The sequence below is a fragment of the Leucoraja erinacea genome, chromosome 13, assembly GCF_028641065.1.
Source record: "Leucoraja erinacea ecotype New England chromosome 13, Leri_hhj_1, whole genome shotgun sequence".
Classification (NCBI taxonomy): domain Eukaryota; kingdom Metazoa; phylum Chordata; class Chondrichthyes; order Rajiformes; family Rajidae; genus Leucoraja; species Leucoraja erinaceus.
Genome location: NC_073389.1, coordinates 33,933,555 through 33,953,824, shown reverse-complemented (window position 1 = coordinate 33,953,824; position 20,270 = coordinate 33,933,555). Strand labels below are relative to the sequence as shown.

Here is a 20,270-nt window from a genome sequence, read left to right as displayed (position 1 = left end):
GGCTTAAAGAAGATATCACTAGAAATCTGGACAGTGTTTTAATTGGAAGTTCCTTATTGCGTAGTGTAGCATTTTGTATCGTATTGCCATTCAATACCACAGTGGGATAGTTGTCTTTGAAGATGACTATCACCTTTTTGATGTGGAGGTACACCTTTTTATGATTGTGTTATTTTGGTGACTTTTTATTGCTTGTGATATTATTGCTCAGCTCTAGCCGATCTCATCTGTAAACTCTTCAGCATAGCATACCATGAATTCTTATTCTTCATACTGAGCTGTGTTGTCGAGCCCAGCATCATTTGTATACAAGACGGTATATTTTGGACTTTTTTACAGATTCACTTCGCTAGATTTTTCTGGCTCAAACTTTCTGTATCGTTCATTGTTTTACAAGTTACATAATCCTAAGAGGCATTAATGCATTCTATGGCTACCTTGATATTTGGCTATTTCATGAAATGGTGGGTTTGTCATTGCTATTTGACTCTAAATGACATTCCTCATTGAATGCTGCGGGTAAATATTCTCAAAAGTAATAATACCCTGGTCCAAAGGAAGAAACGTCAGCCATGTCATCAATGAATGTTTATGGATGTTGTTCATGTAGAGCAAGGTTTTGTTGTCCAGTTAATTCATTGTTCAATGAAAGGGGGAAATAAACAAAGTAAAATAATATTGAGAGAGCAGTGCTATCGCCCAGTCCTTTATGGAGATGCAAGCAACGCATATGCTGGAATCTTGAGCAAAAAAAAAGGAAATATTGGAGGAACTCGGCGTGTCAGACAGCATCTGTGGAAGGAATATACAGATGATGCTTTTGTTTGGGACCCTTCTTCAGACTGATGGAGTAGGGAGGAGAAAGCTGAAAAAGACAGGTGGTGGTGAGGCAAAACCTAAAGTGGATTCGGGTGAGGGGGGATTTGGTTGGCAGATGGGTGGATTTCTTCACCGAAGGTCGTCACCTTTGTTGTGGAGAAGCTTGTGTGTGCCTTAGATCCCGAAAGCTAATCCTTTTGGCGTTAAGCTCCTGGTAGGATCTTTGTGGGCTGGTTGAGGGGGAGGTTCCTGATAAGGTGCAGCCCAAGAAGACCTCAACAATGAAACGGGTGGAGGATGGTGACTGGCCAGCAAGTGGAGCACACATAACGGTGAGAGGCAAAGGAAGGCTGCAGCAGAGAGAAACTTCCAACTGTTGTGGAGTCCCAGCTCTACCTCTGACAAGGACCTTTTGTTTGTTCATGTACCAGTCTCCGCACATTAAAAGGTGTCACACACAGGTTGCCACCTTGCAGGGATATACCACCTGCTTATCCCTGCAATTAAATCTGTGGTTCCAGGATCTGCTTCTTCAGCAATCTCAAGACCCAAAGAAAGGACCCACTAGTGTACGGAGATTTTGGAAGAAATGTGTGCATACGGTGCTGGGGAGAAAGAGCAGGCGAAAGAGAGCATGGGGAAGGGAGGACCTACTTGAAATTGGAGAATTCAATGTTCATACATATCGGGTTCTCGGCTACCCAAACAAAATGTAGGATGCTGTTCTTTCAGTTTGCGTGTGGCCCTCTCACTCTGGCAATGGGGAAGACAGAGGACATATAATGGTATATGGACACACTGATCTGTTTTGTAGTCAATGCCTACTGTGTTCTGTTGTGCTGAAGCAAAGCAAGAATTTCATTGCCCTGTCAGGGACACATGACGATAAACTCTCTTGACTCTTGACTTGACTTGAATGACTTTGGAAAGGGCAGTTAACATTGTGAGCGACCGGATGCACCAGCAAGCTTTGGCAGTGTTTAGCGAAATAGTTACCCAGTTTGCACTTGGTTCCATCAATGTAAAGAAGCACCTAATGCAATATATGAAGTTGGGATCTTTGGATGGAAATTAGATGTCAGGACGGGTATTACATTTCCTGCACATGCCAGAGAAAGTGCTTGGGGAGGGAGTGGGTTATGTGGGAAGGCATGGATAAACCAAGGAATTGCAGAGGCAGTAGTCTCTCCAGAGAGGGTGGGGATGAGAAGATGTAACTGATAATGGGATCGTGTTGAAGATGGTGGAAATGTCAAGAGAATGATGTGTTGGATGCAGAGACTGTTGGGGTGAAAGGTGAAGGTTTGGGTGATAGTAGATTCTCCTCCAGACGAGCATGCAATAAGTCTCCATGTTACGGTGCCACTTGTATCCTTCTGGGGTGGTGGAAGCAAAAGCAGAACTACAGGACACTGGGAAACATGATATGGGCTTAATCCATAACAGCATAGACTAAACTATGTTTACTTATGAAAGATAATACTAATACTACTTTCTATTAGTATTAATGGTTATAGCTTGCTATGCTTTCTTAGTAATTCTAAAGAATGAACTTGTACTGAGGAATTCTTAGTAGTCCTAAAGAATGAACTTGTTCTAAGGAATTTTGAAAGATGCTCAAAATAATCTATAACAATGAAAGTATTGCGATTGCTATGCGAAAACAATGGTTTGCAATGCAAAATAGTGTGCCATTTTTCATAGGGCAAAATGGATTGATGAAAATCTGTACTTGAGTCTCTGTCGTAGCAAAAATTGTCTGTGAATTGGGGCATTACTATATTTGAAAAGCATCTTACTCCACATTGCTATTCTTGGCAGTGCTCTTTCCACCATAACACCAAGAAGAGTGCATGTGTCTCCAGAAGAAGGAGCTAGGACCTCATAGTTTAGGCTTCTGAATTTTTAATATTGTTGGTGACATTACATCTCTATAATACTAAAACTCTTCCTATTCTTTGTGGTTGTGCCGACTATGTGTCAATCTGCTTTTCCTATCTTCTTCCAAACGCTGGGCCACAACCGTCCCATTTTCAAATATCCTACTCGCATTTCCCCCGTCATGGTGATAAACATCTTCCCGTTGCATTCCCACCTATATTTCCGATGAGATGAATCCTTAACATTTTAAAAACAGCCCCAAAAACGCTCCAATTTCTGGGGGGGAAAAGCCCAGTGACGTCAGAATGCACTCGCAAGGCAGGACGGGACACTCCGGGAGTGAGGGGCACTCCAGCACTCGTGCGGCGGCTGCCAACGCCCGACACCTGGTGGCGAGGGTGGTGCAGCGGGCGCTGGCTGGAGCCAAGCCAGGTGCTCGAGCTGGAGTGAGAGCAGAGACCGGGGATTGGGATCTGTCCCCTCCGTCCCCCCCTGTCCCCCCTCCCTCTGTCCCCCCCCCCCCCTCCCCTCCCTGTTTCCCCCCCCCTCCCACTGTTTCCCCCCCCCCCTCCCACTGTTCCCCCCCTCCCCCCCCCCCTCCTCCCCAACACCCCCCCCCCCACCCCCCCCCCCCCCCCCCCCTTTTATCCCCCCCCCCTCCCCACTCCCCCCCCCCTCCCACTGTCCCCCCCCTCCCTCCCACTGTTCCCCCCCCCCCCTCCCCACCCCCCCCCCCCCCCCCCCCCCCCCCCCCCCCCCCCCACCTCCCCCCCCCCCCCCCCCCCCCCCCCCCCTCCCCCCCCCCCCCCCCCACTGTCCCCCCCCCCCCCCCCCCCTCCCCCCCCCCCCCCCCCCTCCCCCCCCCCCCCCCCCCCCCCCCCCCCCCCCCCCCCCCCCCCCCCCTCCCCCCCCCCCCCCCTCCCCCCCCCCCCCCCCCCTCCCACCCCCCCCCCCCCCCCCCTCCCACTGTCCCCCCCCCCCCCTCCCACTGTCCCCCCCCCCCTCCCACTGTCCCCCCCCCCTCCCACTGTCCCCCCCCCCCCTGTCCCCCCCCCACTGTCCCCCCCCCCACTGTTCCCCCCCCCCTCCCACTGTCCCCCCCCTGTCCCCCCCCCCCACTGTCCCCCCCCCTCCCACTGTTTCCCCCCCCCTCCCACTGTTCCCCCCCCCCCTCCCACCTCCCCCCCCTCCCACTGTTCCCCCCCCCCTCCCCCCCCCCCCCCACTGTCCCCCCCCCTCCCACTGTCCCCCCCCCTCCCACTCCCCCCCCCTCCCACTGTTCCCCCCCCTCCCACTGTCCCCCCCCTCCCACTGTCCCCCCCCCCCCGTCCCCACTGTCCCCCCCCCCTCCCACTGTCCCCCCCCCCCCCTCCCTGTCCCCCCCCCCCCCCCACTGTCCCCCCCCTCCCACTGTCCCCCCCCCTCCCACTGTGTCCCCCCCCCCCCTCCCACTGTCCCCCTGTCCCACCCCCCCCCCCTCCACTGTCCCCCCCCCCCCTCCCACTGTCCCCCCCCCCCTCCCACTGTCCCCCCCCCCCACTGTCCCCCCCCCTCCCACTGTCCCCCCCCTCCCACTGTCCCCCCCCCCCCCCTCACCTCCCTCCTGTCCCCCCCCCTCCCACTGTCCCCCCCCCTCCCACTGTCCCCCCCCCCCCCTCCCCTGTCCCCCCCTCCCACTGTCCCCCCCCTCCCACTGTCCCCCCCCCCCCCCACTGTCCCCCCCCTCCCACTGCCCCCCCCCCCTCCCACTGTCCCCCCCCCCCCCCCCCCCCCCCCCCTCCCCCCCCCCCCCCCCTCTGTCCCCCCCCCTCCCACTGTCCCCCCCCTCCCCCTGTCCCCCCCCCCTCCCTCCCCCCCCCCTCCCACTGTCCCCCCCCCTCCCACTGTCCCCCCCCCTCCCACTGTCCCCCCCCTCCCACTGTCCCCCCCCCCCCTCCCACTGTCCCCCCCCCTCCCTCTGTCCCCCCCCCTCCCTCTGTCCCCCCCCCCCTCTGTCCCCCCCCCTCCCCTCTGTCCCCCCCCTCCCTCTGTCCCCCCCCCTCCCCCCCCCCTCCCTCTGTCCCCCCCCCCCCCCCCCCCCCCCCCCCGTCTCCCCCCCTCCCCCCCCCCTCCCACTGTCCCCCCCCCCCCCTCCCTCTGTCCCCCCCCCCCCTCCCCACTGTCCCCCCCCCCCCTCCCACTGTCCCCCCCCCCTCCCACTGTCCCCCCCCCCTCCCCCTGTCCCCCCCCCTCCCGCTGTCCCCCCCCCCCCCCCTCCCTCTGCCCCCCCCCCCCCCCCCCCCCTCCCTCTGTCCCCCCCCCCCTCCCTCTGTCCCCCCCCCTCCCTCTGTCCCCCCCCCTCCCTCTGTCCCCCCCCCTCCCCTGTCCCCCCCCTCCCTCCCCCCCCCCTGTCCCCCCCCTCCCCCCCCCCTCCTCCCCCCCCCCCTCCCCCTCTGTCCCCCCTGCCCCCCGCCCCCTCCCCCCCCCCCCCCCTCCTCCCCTCCCTTTCCCCCCCATCCCTCTTTTTTCCCCCTCCTCCTCCCTCTCCCTCTCTCCCCCCCCCCCTCTGTCCCCCCCCCCCCTCCCTCTGTCCCCCCCCCTCCCTCTGTCCCCCCCCCCCTCCCCTCTCCCCCCCCCCCTCCCTCTGTCCCCCCCCCCTCCCTCTGTCCCCCCCCCTCCCTCTGTCCCCCCCCCTCCCTCTGTCCCCCCCCCCTCCCTCTGTCCCCCCCCCCCCCCTCCCTCTGTCCCCCCCCGTCCCCCCCCCCCTCTGTCCCCCCCCCCCTCCCTCTGTCCCCCCCTCCCTCCCTCTGCCCTCCCCCCCCCCTCCCTCTTGTCCCCCCCTCCTCCCTCTGTCCCCCCCCTCCCTCTCTCCCCCCCCCCTTCTCTTCTTTCCCCCCCCCCTCCCTCTCCTCCCCCCCCCCCTCTCTTCTGTCCCCCCGGTCCTCCCGTCTTCCCCCCCTTCTCCCCCCTCTCCCCCCCCCCCTCCCTCTCCCCCCCCCCCTCCCTCTGTCCCCCCCCCTCCCCTCTGTCCCCCCCCCTCCCTCTGTCCCCCCCCCCTCCCTCTGTCCCCCCCTCCTCCCTCTGTCCCCCCCCCCCCTCCCTCTGTCCCCCCCCCCTCCCTCTGTTCCCCCCCCCTTCCCTCTGTCCCCCCCCCCCTCCCCCCCCCCCCCCCCTCCCCTCTTCCCCCCCCCTCCCTCTGTCCCCCCCCCCTCCCTCTGTCCCCCCCTCCCCCTCTGTCCCCCCCCTCCCTCCCTCTGTCCCCCCTCCCCTCCCCCCCCCTCCCTCTGTCCCCCCCCTCCCTCTGTCCCCCCCCCCTCCCTCCCTCTGTCCCCCCCCTCCCTCTGTCCCCCCCCTCCCTCTGTCCCCCCCCTCCCTCTGTCCCCCCCCCTCCCCTGTCTTCCCCCCCCCTCTCCCCCTCTGCTGTCCCCCCCCCCCCCCTCTCTCTGTCCCCCCCCCCCTCCCTCTGTTCCCCCCCCCCCTCCTCTGTCCCCCCCCCCCCCCTCTGTCTCCCCCCCCCTCCCTCTGTCCTCCCCCCCTCCCTCCCTCTGTCCCCCCCCCCTCTCCTCTGTCCCCCCCCCCTCCCTCTGTCCCCCCCCCCCCTCTGTCTCTGTCCCCCCCTCTTCCTCTGTCCCCCTTCCTGTCCCTCTGTCCCCCCCCCTCCTCCCCCCCCCCTCCCTCTTCCCCCCCCCCTCCCTCTGTCTTTCCTCCCCTCCCTCTGTCCCCCCCCCTCCCTCTGTCCCCCCCTCCCTCCCTCTCTCTGTCCCCCCCTCCTCTCTGTCCCCCCCCCCTCCCCCTCTGTCCCCCCCCTCCCTCTGTCCCCCTTGTCCCTCTGTCCCCCCTCTCCCTCTGTCCCCCCCCCTCCCCTGTCCCCCCCCTCTGTCCCCCCCCTTTCCCTCGTCCCCCCCCCCTCCCTCCCTCCCTCCCCCCCCCTCCCTCTGTCCCCCCCCCCCCCTCCCTCTGTCCCCCCCCCTCTCCTCTGTCTCCCCCCCCCTCCCTCTCTTCCCCCCCCCTCCCCTCTGTCCCCCCCCCCCCCTCCCTCTGTCCCCCCCCCCCCCTCTCCCTCCCCCCCCCCCCCCCCCCCCCCCCCCCCCCCCTCCCCCCCCCCCCTCCCCCCCCCCCCCCCCCCCCCCCCCCCCCCCCCCCCCCTCCCTCCCCCCCCCCCCCCCCTCCTCCCCCCCCCCCCCCCCCCCCCCCCCCCCCCCCCCTCCCCCCCCTCCCCCCTCCCACCCCCTCCTTCCCCCCCCCACCTCTGTCCCCCCCCCCTCTCTCTCTCCCCCTGTCCCCCCCCCCCCCCTCTGTCTGTCCCCCCCCCCCCCTCCGTCTGCCTGGTCCCCCCCCCTCCCTCTGTCCCCCCCCCCTCCCTCTGTCCCCCCCCCCTCCCTCTGTCCCCCCCCTCCCCTTCCCCCCCCCCTCCCTCTGTCCTCCCCCCCCCCCCCCCTCCCTCTGTCCCCCCCCTCCCTCTGTCCCCCCCCCTCCCTCTCTCCCCCCCCCTCCCCGTCCCCTCCCTCTGTCCCCCCCCTCCCTCCCTCCCTCCCCCCCCTCCCTCTGTCCCCCCCCCCCCTCCCTCTGTCCCCCCCCTCCCTCTGTCCCCCCCCTCCCTCTGTCCCCCCCCCTCCCTCCCCCCCCCCCCCCCTCCCTCTGTCCCCCCCCCCCCCCCTCCCCTCCCTCTCCCCCCTCCCCTGTCCCCCCCCCCCCCCCCCTCTGTCCCCCCCCCCCCCCTCTGTCCCCCCCCTCCCTCTGTCCCCCCCCCCCCCCCCCCTCTGTCCCCCCCCCCCCCTCTGTCCCCCCCCCCCCCCTCCCCCTGTCCCCCCCTCCCTCCCTCTGCCCCCCCCCCCTCCCTCTGCCTCCCCCCCCCCTCCCTCTGTCCTCCCCCCACCCTCCCTCTGTCCCCCCCCCCCCCCCCCCCCCCTCGTGTCTGTCGCCCCCTCCCTCTGTCCGGCCCCCCTTCATAAACCTTCATAACATTTCTAATATTACAGCGATCGGAGCAGAGGAGAACGATGAGCAAGGTGGCAAAGAAAATCCTGGCGCTATAGGGTACCGTTTATGCGCAAATTAAAAAATATGCAAACCGGAAGAGGACAAGATGAGTTTTAGTAATAGTATAAATAATAATAATAATAATAATAATAATATAGATATGGATTGAATAACACTGAATTTGCAATGGAACCAAATGTTAAATTTTGGTCACGGACAAATTAGAAGAAAATATTTATTGCAATTAAATTCAATTGTGTTAGGTCATGTATCACATTTTCAGAACTATGTAATTCAATTTTTGTTTTGGTATAAATTGCAAAACCAATTAAAAAAAAATTGCACAAACTGGAACAATCTGGCTTACAATTTTCATCACTACATGCTTGTACACAAGATATTTTATTGTGTGGGGCGAATCTTTGTGATGCCATAAGTTCTTCCACGTCCATTCAACAGTTTGCGGGCGGGTTGTGTTCGCGGGCGGGGTTGGGATGTGTTCATGGGCGGGGCTGTGAACGCAGGCGCTGGGGACGGGAGCCGCTGAGTGCGGAGCCGGGTTCTGGAGCTGGGTACCAGTGAGCCCACACACCCACCCACACACACACACACACACGCTCACACACTCGCACACACACACACACGCCCTCCTCCATACACCCCCTCCCCCACACACCACCACACCACTCCTCTCCCACACGCTTACACGTGGTATAATAATAATAATAATAATAATGTTTATTTATATAGCACTTTTCAACAAAACCAGTATTTGAACCAAAGTGCTTTACAGAGATTGATTAATTGAACAGATCAATGCAATAAATCCATACAAATCAAAAAAAAAAAGAGAAAAAGAAAAAAGACACGGAAACAGTACACTATAGAAATCAACATGAAACGCCCCCCCACAGCAGAATTCACTGTGAGGGAAGGCACTAAAAATATCCAGTTCTCCCCCTCATAGTCCACCCGAGGTTGGGGCCTATATCTGGCCTCATCAGCCAACCCGGTGTTTTCAGGCCCTCTTGCTGCGAAGCTGGATCATCGGCGTCGGTGAACATCCATCAGCGGCTTGGACTGAAGCGGCCGCTTCCCCCACGAAGACTGCAATGACCAAAGTTCACAGGCCGCTCCGGCCGGACCTCCGACTCTGGCGATCTCGGATCCCAGGCTCCGCGGTGCTGCAAATCCAGCGCCGCCCGCCCACGGCTGGACGCTCTGTAGCCGCAGCTCAACGATGTCGCAGTCGAGGAGCTTACCGCAAGGCGACCCGGTAAGGCATCGCCCGCTCCATGTAGGTGTCCCAGCATCTACACCGCCGTCGAAGCTGCAGTCCCGGCAGGAAACGCCGCTCCAGTGCTGCTCCAGTTCGATTGTAGGCCGCACAGAGAGGACGAAGATGCGGTTCAGAGAAAAACCGCATCTCCGACCAGGTAGGACTGGGGTTAAAATAGTTTCCCCCTTCCCCTCCCCCCACCCACCACATAAAAGAAGACCTCCAAGAAACATTTTACACGAACAGGACTAAAAATAAAAATAAAAAAAGGGTGAAAGGACGGACTGCAGGAGGAATAGCCATACACAACGGCGCATCACCCCCGCAGTCCGCCATGTAGGCACATTAAGAACAAAAGAGTAATTAAGAAGAGAACTGGAGCACCCTAAAAATCAAAGTAATCTATCTGTGGAACAATTGGAGATGGGCAAGGTGTGAATAAATATCTCACCCTGTATTTATGTGCAGATGACACAAAGCTGGGTGGCAGTGTGAAATGTGAGGAGGATGCTATGAGTATGGAGGGTGACTTGGACAGCTTGGGTTAGTGGGCAGATGCATGGCAGATGCAGTTTTATGTGGATAAATGTGAGGTTATCCACTTTGGTAGCAAAAAACCAGGAAGGCAGATTACTATGTAAATGGTGTCAAGTTGGGAAAAGGGGAAGTACAACGGGATCTGGGGGGTCCTTATTCATCATGCATGGCAAAAAATGATAAACAATGGAAGGGCCAGGTGAACTTGTAGTGGATTGGATGTATCTTTTGCTGCTGAGTGAAGTAAGAGAGTAAGTAGTTGGAAAGTCCCCGGAAAGAACTAGAAAATCAAAAAAGTGTGTAGTTCATTCCTTGTTTAAATTAACCCAGCAACTCCAGACCAATTGCTTTGATCACAGTAATAACAAAAAGTTATAGAAACAATTCTGTTTGGAATTATCCGCCACTATACAAATTAGTTTAGAGAAACAGCACGGAAACAGGCCTTTTGACCCATCAAGTCCGCGTCGACCAGCTATCCCGTATACTAGCACTCTCCTACAAATCTTCGGTTTCTTCCCACATTCCAAAGACGTACAGGCTTATAGGTTAATTGGCTTTGTATAAATGTAAAATTGTCCCTAGTGTGTGTGGAGGTGTTAATGTGCGGGGATCGCTGGTCAGTGAATGGCCCGTGTCCCGCTGTGTCTCTAAACTAAACTACAATTTACATTTCTTTTACCATTGCCAATTAACCTACAGACCTGAGTGTCTTTGGAGTGTGGGAAGAAACTGGAGCACCCAGAGAAAACCCATGCGGTCATGGGAGAATGTATAAATTCCATAGACAGCACCCATAGCCTCTGGCATTGCAAGGCAGCAGCTCTACCGCTGCGCCACTGTGCTACCCCAAATGGGGATAAACTAAAGAAATCCACCATGGATTTAAAAAAAAAATGTGAATACGTTTTCTTTTGATAAAGCAATGAAAGAAATATAGTTAATCTGATGCACGAGGATTTCCAAATGGCATTTAAAAAGATGGTTTACAATAAGCAAATAACAATTGAAGAATCGCCACCTTTCACTCAGTTAGCAAAAGTTGGATCTGATATGATGGTTCATTCCTGCACAAGCTGACAATTCTTGCTAAACCTCTATAAAGACATCCAAGAGAAGAGACAACATTGAGCAGATGCTTTGTATCAGATTTTGACCAATTTCTATGCTTTACCTTCTGCCTCCAAGATGGCCATAATAATTTGTGAGTGATTCTTAGTTCCTACTTGTTCTGCCCCAAATATCCATTGGAATCATTGCTTATACAAAATTATATATTTTTTAAAGGAAAAGCACCATTTAGATACCAATGGTGTAGCTCAAATACATTCACATAGTTTGGTTGACATTCTGAAACTTTTTAGGTGAGGAATAGTAGCTCATTCAGCATTGCAAGCAGCTGTCATACCAGTGTGACTTGCTTCTACAGGAGTATGTTATTTTCACTATTGTGGCACAGTCAACGGTGCTCATGTCTTGTAGTTTGACACAGCCATTACTGATTTATTTTCCATTAAAACTACACACCCTGGGGCCTGCAATGTTCTCATGCTATTTTACAATGTCCCCCTTGTCGCCATTGGCAGGCTGTCCTTAATCAGAGTCCTTGGTGACCTAAGAGAAACTCTTGCCTTATTACGCCTACATTTCTCAGTAAAGCATGAAGCTTCTGCTGTCGACTCTGCAGCCACTCTCTTCTATGGCATCCACAATTTATTTTGTTGTTGGGAAGTATCTTTAAGGGTTGCCATTTTTTGTGATTGCTCTGTAGTAGAATGTTAACAGCTGTGCTTAATTTGGTTTGATCCTGTGGGGAATCATTTTGTGCTTGTCCTTCTTTCTATGTCTAAATGCCCTTGACTGTTTCAAACTGGATTTTGATCAATTTCACGGTTTCTTTCATAGTCGACCTATTAGTATTAAAAGCAGTTATGATTTAGCATATTAAAGACCTGCAGTTCAATTTCAATCCTCCCGTCTTTACTAGTCCTAAATGTGTCAAGCTGTGGGTTATTTTGAAGTTTCATTTTAGCCAAGAAATTCGTTTTTCTCCCAATCACATTTCAATTTGTATTTGTTTCCATTTGGTGTATGACTTCTGAATGCAAATCATCATTATTTTGTAGAACTAGAAGATGACATGTTATCAAAGCTGTACTAACCACTTGAGATGTTGCGTTTCCGTGATGCATGAAAACTAACATGACAAAAGCTAACATGATAGTTCACTAGACGTTTTCAAGAGAGATTTAGCTCTTAGGGCCAAAGGAATCGGGGATATGGGGAAAAAGCAGGATCGGGTACTGATTTTGGATCCGCAGCCTTGATCATATTGAATGGTGGTGCTGGCTCAAAGGGCTGAATGGTCTACTCCTGCACCTAGTTTCAATGTTTCCAAGTTTCTATCCCCTCTGTGTGGAAAAAGTTGCCCCTCTGGTTCATATTAAATCTTTCTGCTCTCACCTTTAACCTACATCATTGGTTCTTGATTCTCCAACCCTAGGAAAAAGACTGCATTCACCCTATCTATCCCCCTCATGATTTTCTATTTTTCTAAAAGGTCAACCCTCAGCCTCCTATGCTCCAAGTAATAAAGTCCTAGCCTGCCCAACCTCTCCCGATAGCTCAGATCCTCAAGTCCTGGCAACATCCCCATAAATCTTGTCTGCACTCTTTCCAGCTGAATGGCATCTTTCCTACAGCAGGGTTACCAAAACTGAACACAACTTTTCAAATACAGCCACACCAGTGTCTTGTACAGCTATAACATAATGTCCTAACTTCAATACTCCGTTCCCTGACTGATGTTGAGACAATATCTGGTGCACTGTGTAGGAGTACTCTTTATTTAGGGAAAATGTAAATGTGTGGGAAGTAGTTTGGATAGTGACTAATACCTGGAATGGGTAGGTTGTCTTATATGAAAAGCTGGCTTATGTTGGACAGGCGACTTAAAATCCTGAAGGATCAAGACTGGGTGGATATAGAGAGGACTTATCCTGAAGGGAATCCAGAACTAGTAGTCATTGTTCAAATAAGAGTCGCTCATTTATATCAACTGAGGTGAGAACTGTTTAATTTCAGAGAATTATGAATCTTTGGAACTCTTTCTCAAAGGGCAGTGTATCCTTTGTATACATTATAGAGACTGCTACAATTTTCTACATTGCAACAATGGGCTGCTCTGCAGAAGTACTTCACTGATCGTGAAGCGCCTTGGGAATTTCCAGAGTCATGATTGATACATTAATTCCAGTTCTTCAGGTTAACTTCTTCAGAAGAGTGAAACAAATTAAAGACACATATTGTTATACTGAGCAGAGAACAGCAGATCAGGTTAGGTGAAAATCCTGTTCATAAACCCAATTTAGAAAACAATTTGAGGCTAATTGATTTTCTTGTGTTTCCAAACCAGTTGTAGGATCTATCTATAGTTTCCTTGGAGCAACATCATAGGGAAATACTTCTGAGTCTTCCGAGTTTTATTTTATTATTAATTTCTTAAAAAGCACCAAGATTAATATAGAGAAAAGTAAATAACTTAAACTAAGCATTACAATGCAAAATATAGAGCTGGGTACAAATGTCAGCAAATCTGATTTGTACAATATGTCACATTATTACAGAATAATATTGATGATAACGCATTACATTACAAGGAAATTAAAAAGGAAGCTATATTAAGAGCAACTTGCAAACTGATTTATACTGACACCAAAAATAAATTGAGGCCATTCAACTTAGCTGTTAGTTGCCATCAAGTTTTGAATTACTTTTATTTATAAAGACGTTATGACTGCATACTATTTCCAAATACTGTAATAAATTGTATGAGCCACTTAAAACTACTTGAGATAAAACACAATGAATTTTAAATGTTTCTTTGAGCTACTGGTGAGGGTAGTGTCATCTATATTACTAAATCTCTGATCTTGACCGCTTTTGGCCGACTGTGCTGTAATTTCCGAGAGAACACCGCCACCTACGGCCGTCATTTTTGGCCACCTCGCTCAGAGCCCCTATCTGCCGTATGAGTGCGGAGGATTTTTTCCGTCGATTAAAAATGAGAGATATTAATGTTTTTACAAAATTCCCCATTCTCTCTGCTGCCCCTGCTCGCAGCAGGGGCAGGGGCAGGGACTATAAAACCAGGAAGTGTTGTGCCTCACTCAGTCTCTGCCAGACCCAGGAAGCGAGAGGGTCTGGCAGAGACGGAGCTGCGAATAAAACTGAACGCATGTCTACTCCACGGCGAGTCCCCTCGATACAGCTGTAAAGCGGCTGCAGTCCTTTTTTAAAAGTTTGTGTTCACAAAATGAATTTTGGTTGTCGGGTGCCTGCAGCCCAATTGTTTGCCTCGCCTTTTTTGACAAGTTTGTGTTCACAAAATGAATTTTGGTTGTCTGGTGTCTGCAGCCCAATTGTTTGCCTTGGCTTGGCTTTTAAAATCGTTGCAACAGATGGATGCCTGCCCAAGCATCCATACGGCCCACAATGTCTATACTAGCCCTCTGGAAACCAGTACCTTCGGCCCGCAATACCCATACTAGCACAACAGACACAGCCCCCCCCCCCCCCCCCCCCCCCCCCCCCCCCCAGCTGGTGAGCAGTATTGGAATTGGTGGAGAGGTGGAATATTGCGTTGGTGACCAGCCCTCCCGTGTGATGCTGGGAGCCAACGGGTCCTACTTGGTCTAGTTAAATAATACATTTTTGGTAGTCACTTGCATTTTGGACAATTGTAAAGAGTTAAACATTACTTACACAGTCTAATATTTTGGGTGTAAAAATCATCTTGTATGGGCAGCAAAATAAAGACAGCAATTTAAATGGATTTTTCGTGATGTTAAAGCTCTATTTTCACAATTAATTAAGTAATTTTGAGGCATTCGGCAAGAACATCTGAACCTGGATCAACCTAGGTTCCAAGTGAAACTGATCGGCTTCACCTTCAGATTTATTTTGAACCAACTAACGGGTTCTCAGGGCATCAGAAAGATAGAATACCCAACCAACATTTACTACTAATCAGAAACTAAGAAAAATGTAAAGGAAATTAAAAATGATAAATTTAAACACAATAGGGAAAATGTTAAAATCCACTAATATCAGGGAAAATTGTTTTGTGTTTGCCCTATCTGCTGCCCTTGCAATCGATGAGCCTAAGGACCAGCAAGCATAATTTATGGAAACTTGCCTTCTCCAGTATACTCCACAAGACTAATGACAGTGCAATTACCATATGATTAGCCAAACAGAAGACCTTCACTTGGAGTGCTGAGCTTGTCTCCAGTTAAATGACTCAATTAATATTTCTCTCTTTTTTTAACCATGGAGAATGACATGAAGACTAGGGAACTTTTGAAAAGTAAATTAAGCTATCTTAAGGAGAGTCTGTATTACAGTTGAGGCAGTGCAGAACATCCCAAGACTTATGAAGGTAGATAAATCTCCTGGGCATGATCAGATATATTGAAGAACTGGGAAGCTGGAGAAGAAATTGCACTCTGCTCCTGAGTCTTTCCAGGTATTTATAAAGATATAAGTTTGGTGAATAGTTGCATGGCACACTTTTACTGGTAAATGGCAGTCACTGGTATTATAACTGCCTTTGCCTGTAGGAAGAAATAGTGTAGAGGGTCCCAAACCCAAAGATGCATCATTGCAGAAAATCTAAGAAACGGACCATCAATAGTCCATTCCTCCCTTTGATGTTCTGCATGCACAGCCTGCACATATAATAATCAGATTATGAAGCATAAAATAGACAACAATAAAGTTTCATAAATAACTGCCAGAAATCAATTTTTAGCGTCACATTTTATATTTATTCATCCAATCGTCAATTGCACAATATATACAGCAAAGTTTCTCTGCATTCTGCACAATGCAAAATTATATTTAAATAAGGTATATTAAAGCTAAAGAACTGGAAAAAAAGCAAAAATAATTAAAATATCACAAAACCTCGATCAATGCTAACGGTCAAACGAGAAGGTCAAATCTATTCTGTGGAAGTAATTTGGGTCTGTAACTTAAGGCAAGCGAAATTTAAAGAAGAATTGCCTCGTATGCCATTTGACAGTTCTTTGTAGATTGGATGTGAAATTGTACATTTTGGCAAATGAAAAAAAATGGCGAGAGATGGCAGATGTTCAGAGGCGGAAGGATTTGGTTGGCATGATTTGCAAGAGTGCAAGTAGAGCAAGTGATTAGCAATTTAAACACATTTTTTTGCAAGGGGGAAATCAAACACTGTTTTTAAGCAGCTCCGGTGACTCGGTCCAGGACTACTGAGGCACTTTTGTACCCATATCCCAAAACTGGGATGGTCAGCCTTCAACAACCATTAACATTTTCTTCAATAAGAACCGTTCCATTTGCATGTTTCTCACCCTATGTCTAAATAAATCCTTCATTATCAATATAGAAAATCGCGGAGAATCCTATCCAACAGTCGGCTTTGGCTCAATATGTCTGCCTTCTCAAAATAATTAGGAGTACACAATTTCTAATTGTAGCAGCAATTTATTGATTACAATTTGACATTCAACACCATCATCCCCTCTAAACCAACTCTGGGAACTGGGTGTCTGCTCATCCCTGCGCAGTTGGATCCCCAAATTTCTCATCGTCAGACCTCAACCCAGAATGAATTGACATCAACAGTTCCTCCTGGATGACCATAAGCACATGGGTACCTCTAAAGTTGTGTGCTCAGTTCGCAGCTCTACTCTTTCTATACCCATGATTATCTGACCAGATGCATCTCAAATGCCTCATTTAAATTTGCCAACAATACCATGATTTTTAGATGAATAAGGGGTTAGAATACAGGAGAGACATCGGTTATCTGATTTAATGGTGCCAGAATAACAGTTTTACTCTCAACATTAGCAAGACCAAGTTTTTAAGAAGGAACTGCAGATGCTGGAAAATCAAAGGTACACAAAAATGCTGGAGAAACTCAGCGGGTGCAGCAGCATCTATGGAGCGAAGGAAATAAGCAACGTTTCGGGCCGAAACCCTTCCAAGCAGCTGATTGTGACATCAAATGGGACTGGGGTGGAGAGAGTTGATGGTTTCGAGTTCCTGGGCATGCCAAACTCCGGAAATCTATTCTGGTCCCAGCCCATTAATGCAATCGCAAAGCTCATCAATGCATTTACTTCCTTAGAAGTTTGAGGATATTCAGCACGTCTCTGAATACTCTTATCGGACTTCCACAGGTGTATGATAGCATATTGACTTAAATTGAACCCAAAAGAATGAGGAGGCTGCACAAAGTGGTGTATGTTGCCCAATCGTTCACATCTACCCACCATCAAATGCAGTTGCTGCCTCGAACAGGCAGTTGACATCATCAAAAGACTAACATTACTCTGGCCATGCTATCATCTCGCTGCCACAATCGGGGTGGTACAGGAGCCTGGGAATTGTGATCTCCCAGTGCAAATCAATGTCTTCCCATCAGGATCTTGAACCACACTACATAACTCTAACCATAACTCTACCTTGACAACAATCTACTATGGACCTTTAATTTTCTCCACGTACTTCAGTTTGCACTGTTATGGTCTAGTTGCCTAGTATTACTGATTATTTATTGTATTTATTGTCTTTTTGTTGTGTTAATAGGTTTGTAATGCTGCAGCAAGTAAGAATATTGTTCTTTTCCCAGTGCACATGACAATTAAACACAAGAAAGGTGAAGTATGGAAAAGGGTCCTTCTGCCCACTGAGTCCATGCCGATCATCAATCAGCCATTCACACTCGTTCTATGTTATCCCACTCTCTACGTACTAGTGCCAATTTAAAGGCCAACTAACCTACAAACCCACATATTTTTGAGATGTAAGCGGAAACTGGAGCACCCTGAGGAAATCCATGTGGTCACAGAGAGCATGCAAACTTCACACGGACAGCACCCAGGATTGGGATCGATCCCGGGTCTCTGGCTCTGTGAGACAGCAGCTCTCTTAGTTACACTACTGTGTCACCCCTAATAATTGATCTGAGCAAAATCCTCAGCCAAATTTCAAATAATTAGTTTGATTGATTTTAGTCTAATACAACTCTAATTTTACTGGTGATTTTTACAATTATTTATCTTGTTTAAACTTGAATATTTGGTTCACATGATATACTGTGGATTTTGATCTGTGGTTGTGTTGCAAGTTAGTATTAGTTGCACGTTAGTTATCCTGCTAATGACTTATGTCGGTTTGTTAGAACCTCTTGTGGCAGAAATAAAGTACTGTAACAATACAGTATTCAATCACTTGGCAATATTTTCTCCAATATAAATACTTTTATGTTGGATTCATGGAATCTTCCGCTGTTGAGAAGGGATCATCTTTGCGCATGGGAATCCCAATCAAGCAGTTGTACCACACCTGGAGTATTGCGTACAGTTTTGGTCTCCTAACCTGAGGAAAGACATTCTTGCCATAGAAGGTTCACCAGACTGATTCCTGGGATGTCAGGACTTTCATATGAAGAAAGACTGGATAGACTCGGCTTGTACTCGCTAGAATTTAGAAGATTGAGGGGGGATCTTATAGAAACTTACAAAATTCTTAAGGGGTTGGACAGGCTAGATGCAGGAAGATTGTTCCCGATGTTGGGGAAGTCCAGAACAAGGGGTCACAGTTTAAGGATAAGGGGGAAATCTTTTAGGACCGAGATGAGAAAAACATTTTTCACACAGAGAATGGCGAATCTCTGGAATTCTCTGCCACAGAAGGTAGTTGAGGCCAGTTCATTGGCTATATTTAAGACGGAGTTGTGGCCCATGTGGCTAAAGGTATCAGGGGGTATGGAGAGAAGGCAGGTACAGGATACTGAGTTGGATGATCAGCCATGAACGTATTGAATGGCGGTGCAGGCTCGAAGGGCCGAATGGCCTACTCCTGCACCTATTTTCCATGTTTCCATGTTTCAAATAGGGCGCTCCTTAATTTAAATATAGGCACTATATTTGTCATTGTAATTTAATTTTTACGGTCACTCAATGGCATAGAAACGTGGATTTGATGCCTTACAGCACCAGTGACATGAGTTCGACCCTTACCAAGTGTTCTGTCCGTAAGGAGTCTGTACGATCTCCGTTTGACCAGCGTGCGTTTATTCCGGGTGCTCTGGTTTCCTGCCACGTTCCAAAGGCGTGCAGGTTTGCAGGTTAAGTAGCTTTAGTAAGTTGTCTCTATTGTGTAGCATAGAACTAGTGCACAGGTGATCACTGGCCAGCATGGATTCGGTGGATCGAAAGGTCTGTTTCCACACTGTATCTCTAAACTATACCATTAATAACTTGTTCAGGTTATTTTGTATTGCGCAGTACTTTTTCCCCATTTCTCACTGAATTTTTGGTTCAATAAGAACCGCTGATTCCCCTCATCCGAGGGCTAGATTGTACCAGATTCTGAGTTTATCCGTCAGGGGAATGAAAGACCCTCCTCTATAAACTTTTTAACAATCCAGTAGTTCTTGGTTCATACAAATTATGTAATGTTCTGTCTCACTATGTTGCAAATGTTTATAATTTAGACTATGTAACTGCCGTTGTTGGTTTTTGCTTTAAATCTTTGGCTAATTCTGCTGACAGATTTCTACCTATCTGTGGAGGTAGAAAATGTCTCTCTTTCCCCTTTTCTCTCTCCCCCCCCCCCCCCCCCCCCTCTCCCTGAATTACGAATTACTGTTGCAATAACATGTAATAATAACAGATCAATTTGAGATGATTACTACTTGATGTTTCCTAAACCTCATATTTTTTGTTTACTGCTGAAAGTCTTTAGTAATGCATGGATGTTTCTGTTTTGGGATTCTTGGGGAAATGCAGAAATACCTTTAATGCAATTTGTTTGCAATGACCATGATAGGCAGAGTTAATGAAGTATGAATGTTCTTCTCTATGCAAATATTCCTCCCACTTTAGCTAACACTGAATTTCTTTTTCTGATTTTAATTTGCAGCGAAGCCAATTTTGAATGTAAAGAATCGGCTCAGCACAGTTGGAAGTAAGAACTCTCTCATCACGCCTGCAATTCGACTACAGTTGTAAATCGGATTAGGAGCCAGAAGTAAGGAATGGGTTCGCAGTATGGCCGCATCATTTAATAAAATGTAAAAATTAACCTTGCAGAATCAACTGGATAATCAGTCGCACAGGCGTGCTTTCTCCCAGGCCACGTGTTCATGCATCAGTCCAATTGCATCTTTGTCTTTGCACCTGGGCATCAACTGACAAAGCCGCTCCCCTTGTATTGAACCTGTACTATAAACCATCATTTTGGCTTCCTGGTACACTGATGCACTGAGATTCTCTTCCACTTAAACATCTGTCCATCATTAACATCTATCAATAAAGACCGGTTTTACAATATGGTGTAAAATGAACTTTAAATAAAATGCCCTTCCACTGCTAATACAAGAGTACCCTTGAACTGAATATTTTCAGATGGAATATAATGCGAGTGTATCTGTTTGATAAAGAAAATATAAAGGCAGATTAAGTTGTAAATGATGAGAGATTGAAACATGTAGGTGTTCAGAGAAACTTGGCAGTATTTCACACGGATCGCCAAATATAACATCCAGGTTCAGCTGCATTTTGGAAGGCAGATTATATATTGGGCTCTTTTTTTACGAGGATTTAACAAGAAAGTGGAGGTGCCTTATCCCAATTACATAGGATGCATCTGCCATATTATGTGCACCTGTTCTCATGCAAGGAAAACTATGCTTGCAATAGGAATTCACCACATGGATTCCTGGGTAGCCATATGAGAA

At 50.0% G+C, this 20,270-nt stretch overlaps 2 pseudogenes; both read left to right on the top strand.

The window, feature by feature from the left end:
* Positions 1 to 3,005: 3,005 nt before the first annotated feature.
* LOC129702480 (basic proline-rich protein-like) lies at positions 3,006 to 5,578 on the top strand (annotated as a pseudogene).
* A 73-nt stretch (positions 5,579 to 5,651) lies between these two features.
* LOC129702479 (basic proline-rich protein-like) lies at positions 5,652 to 19,542 on the top strand (annotated as a pseudogene).
* Positions 19,543 to 20,270: the final 728 nt, after the last annotated feature.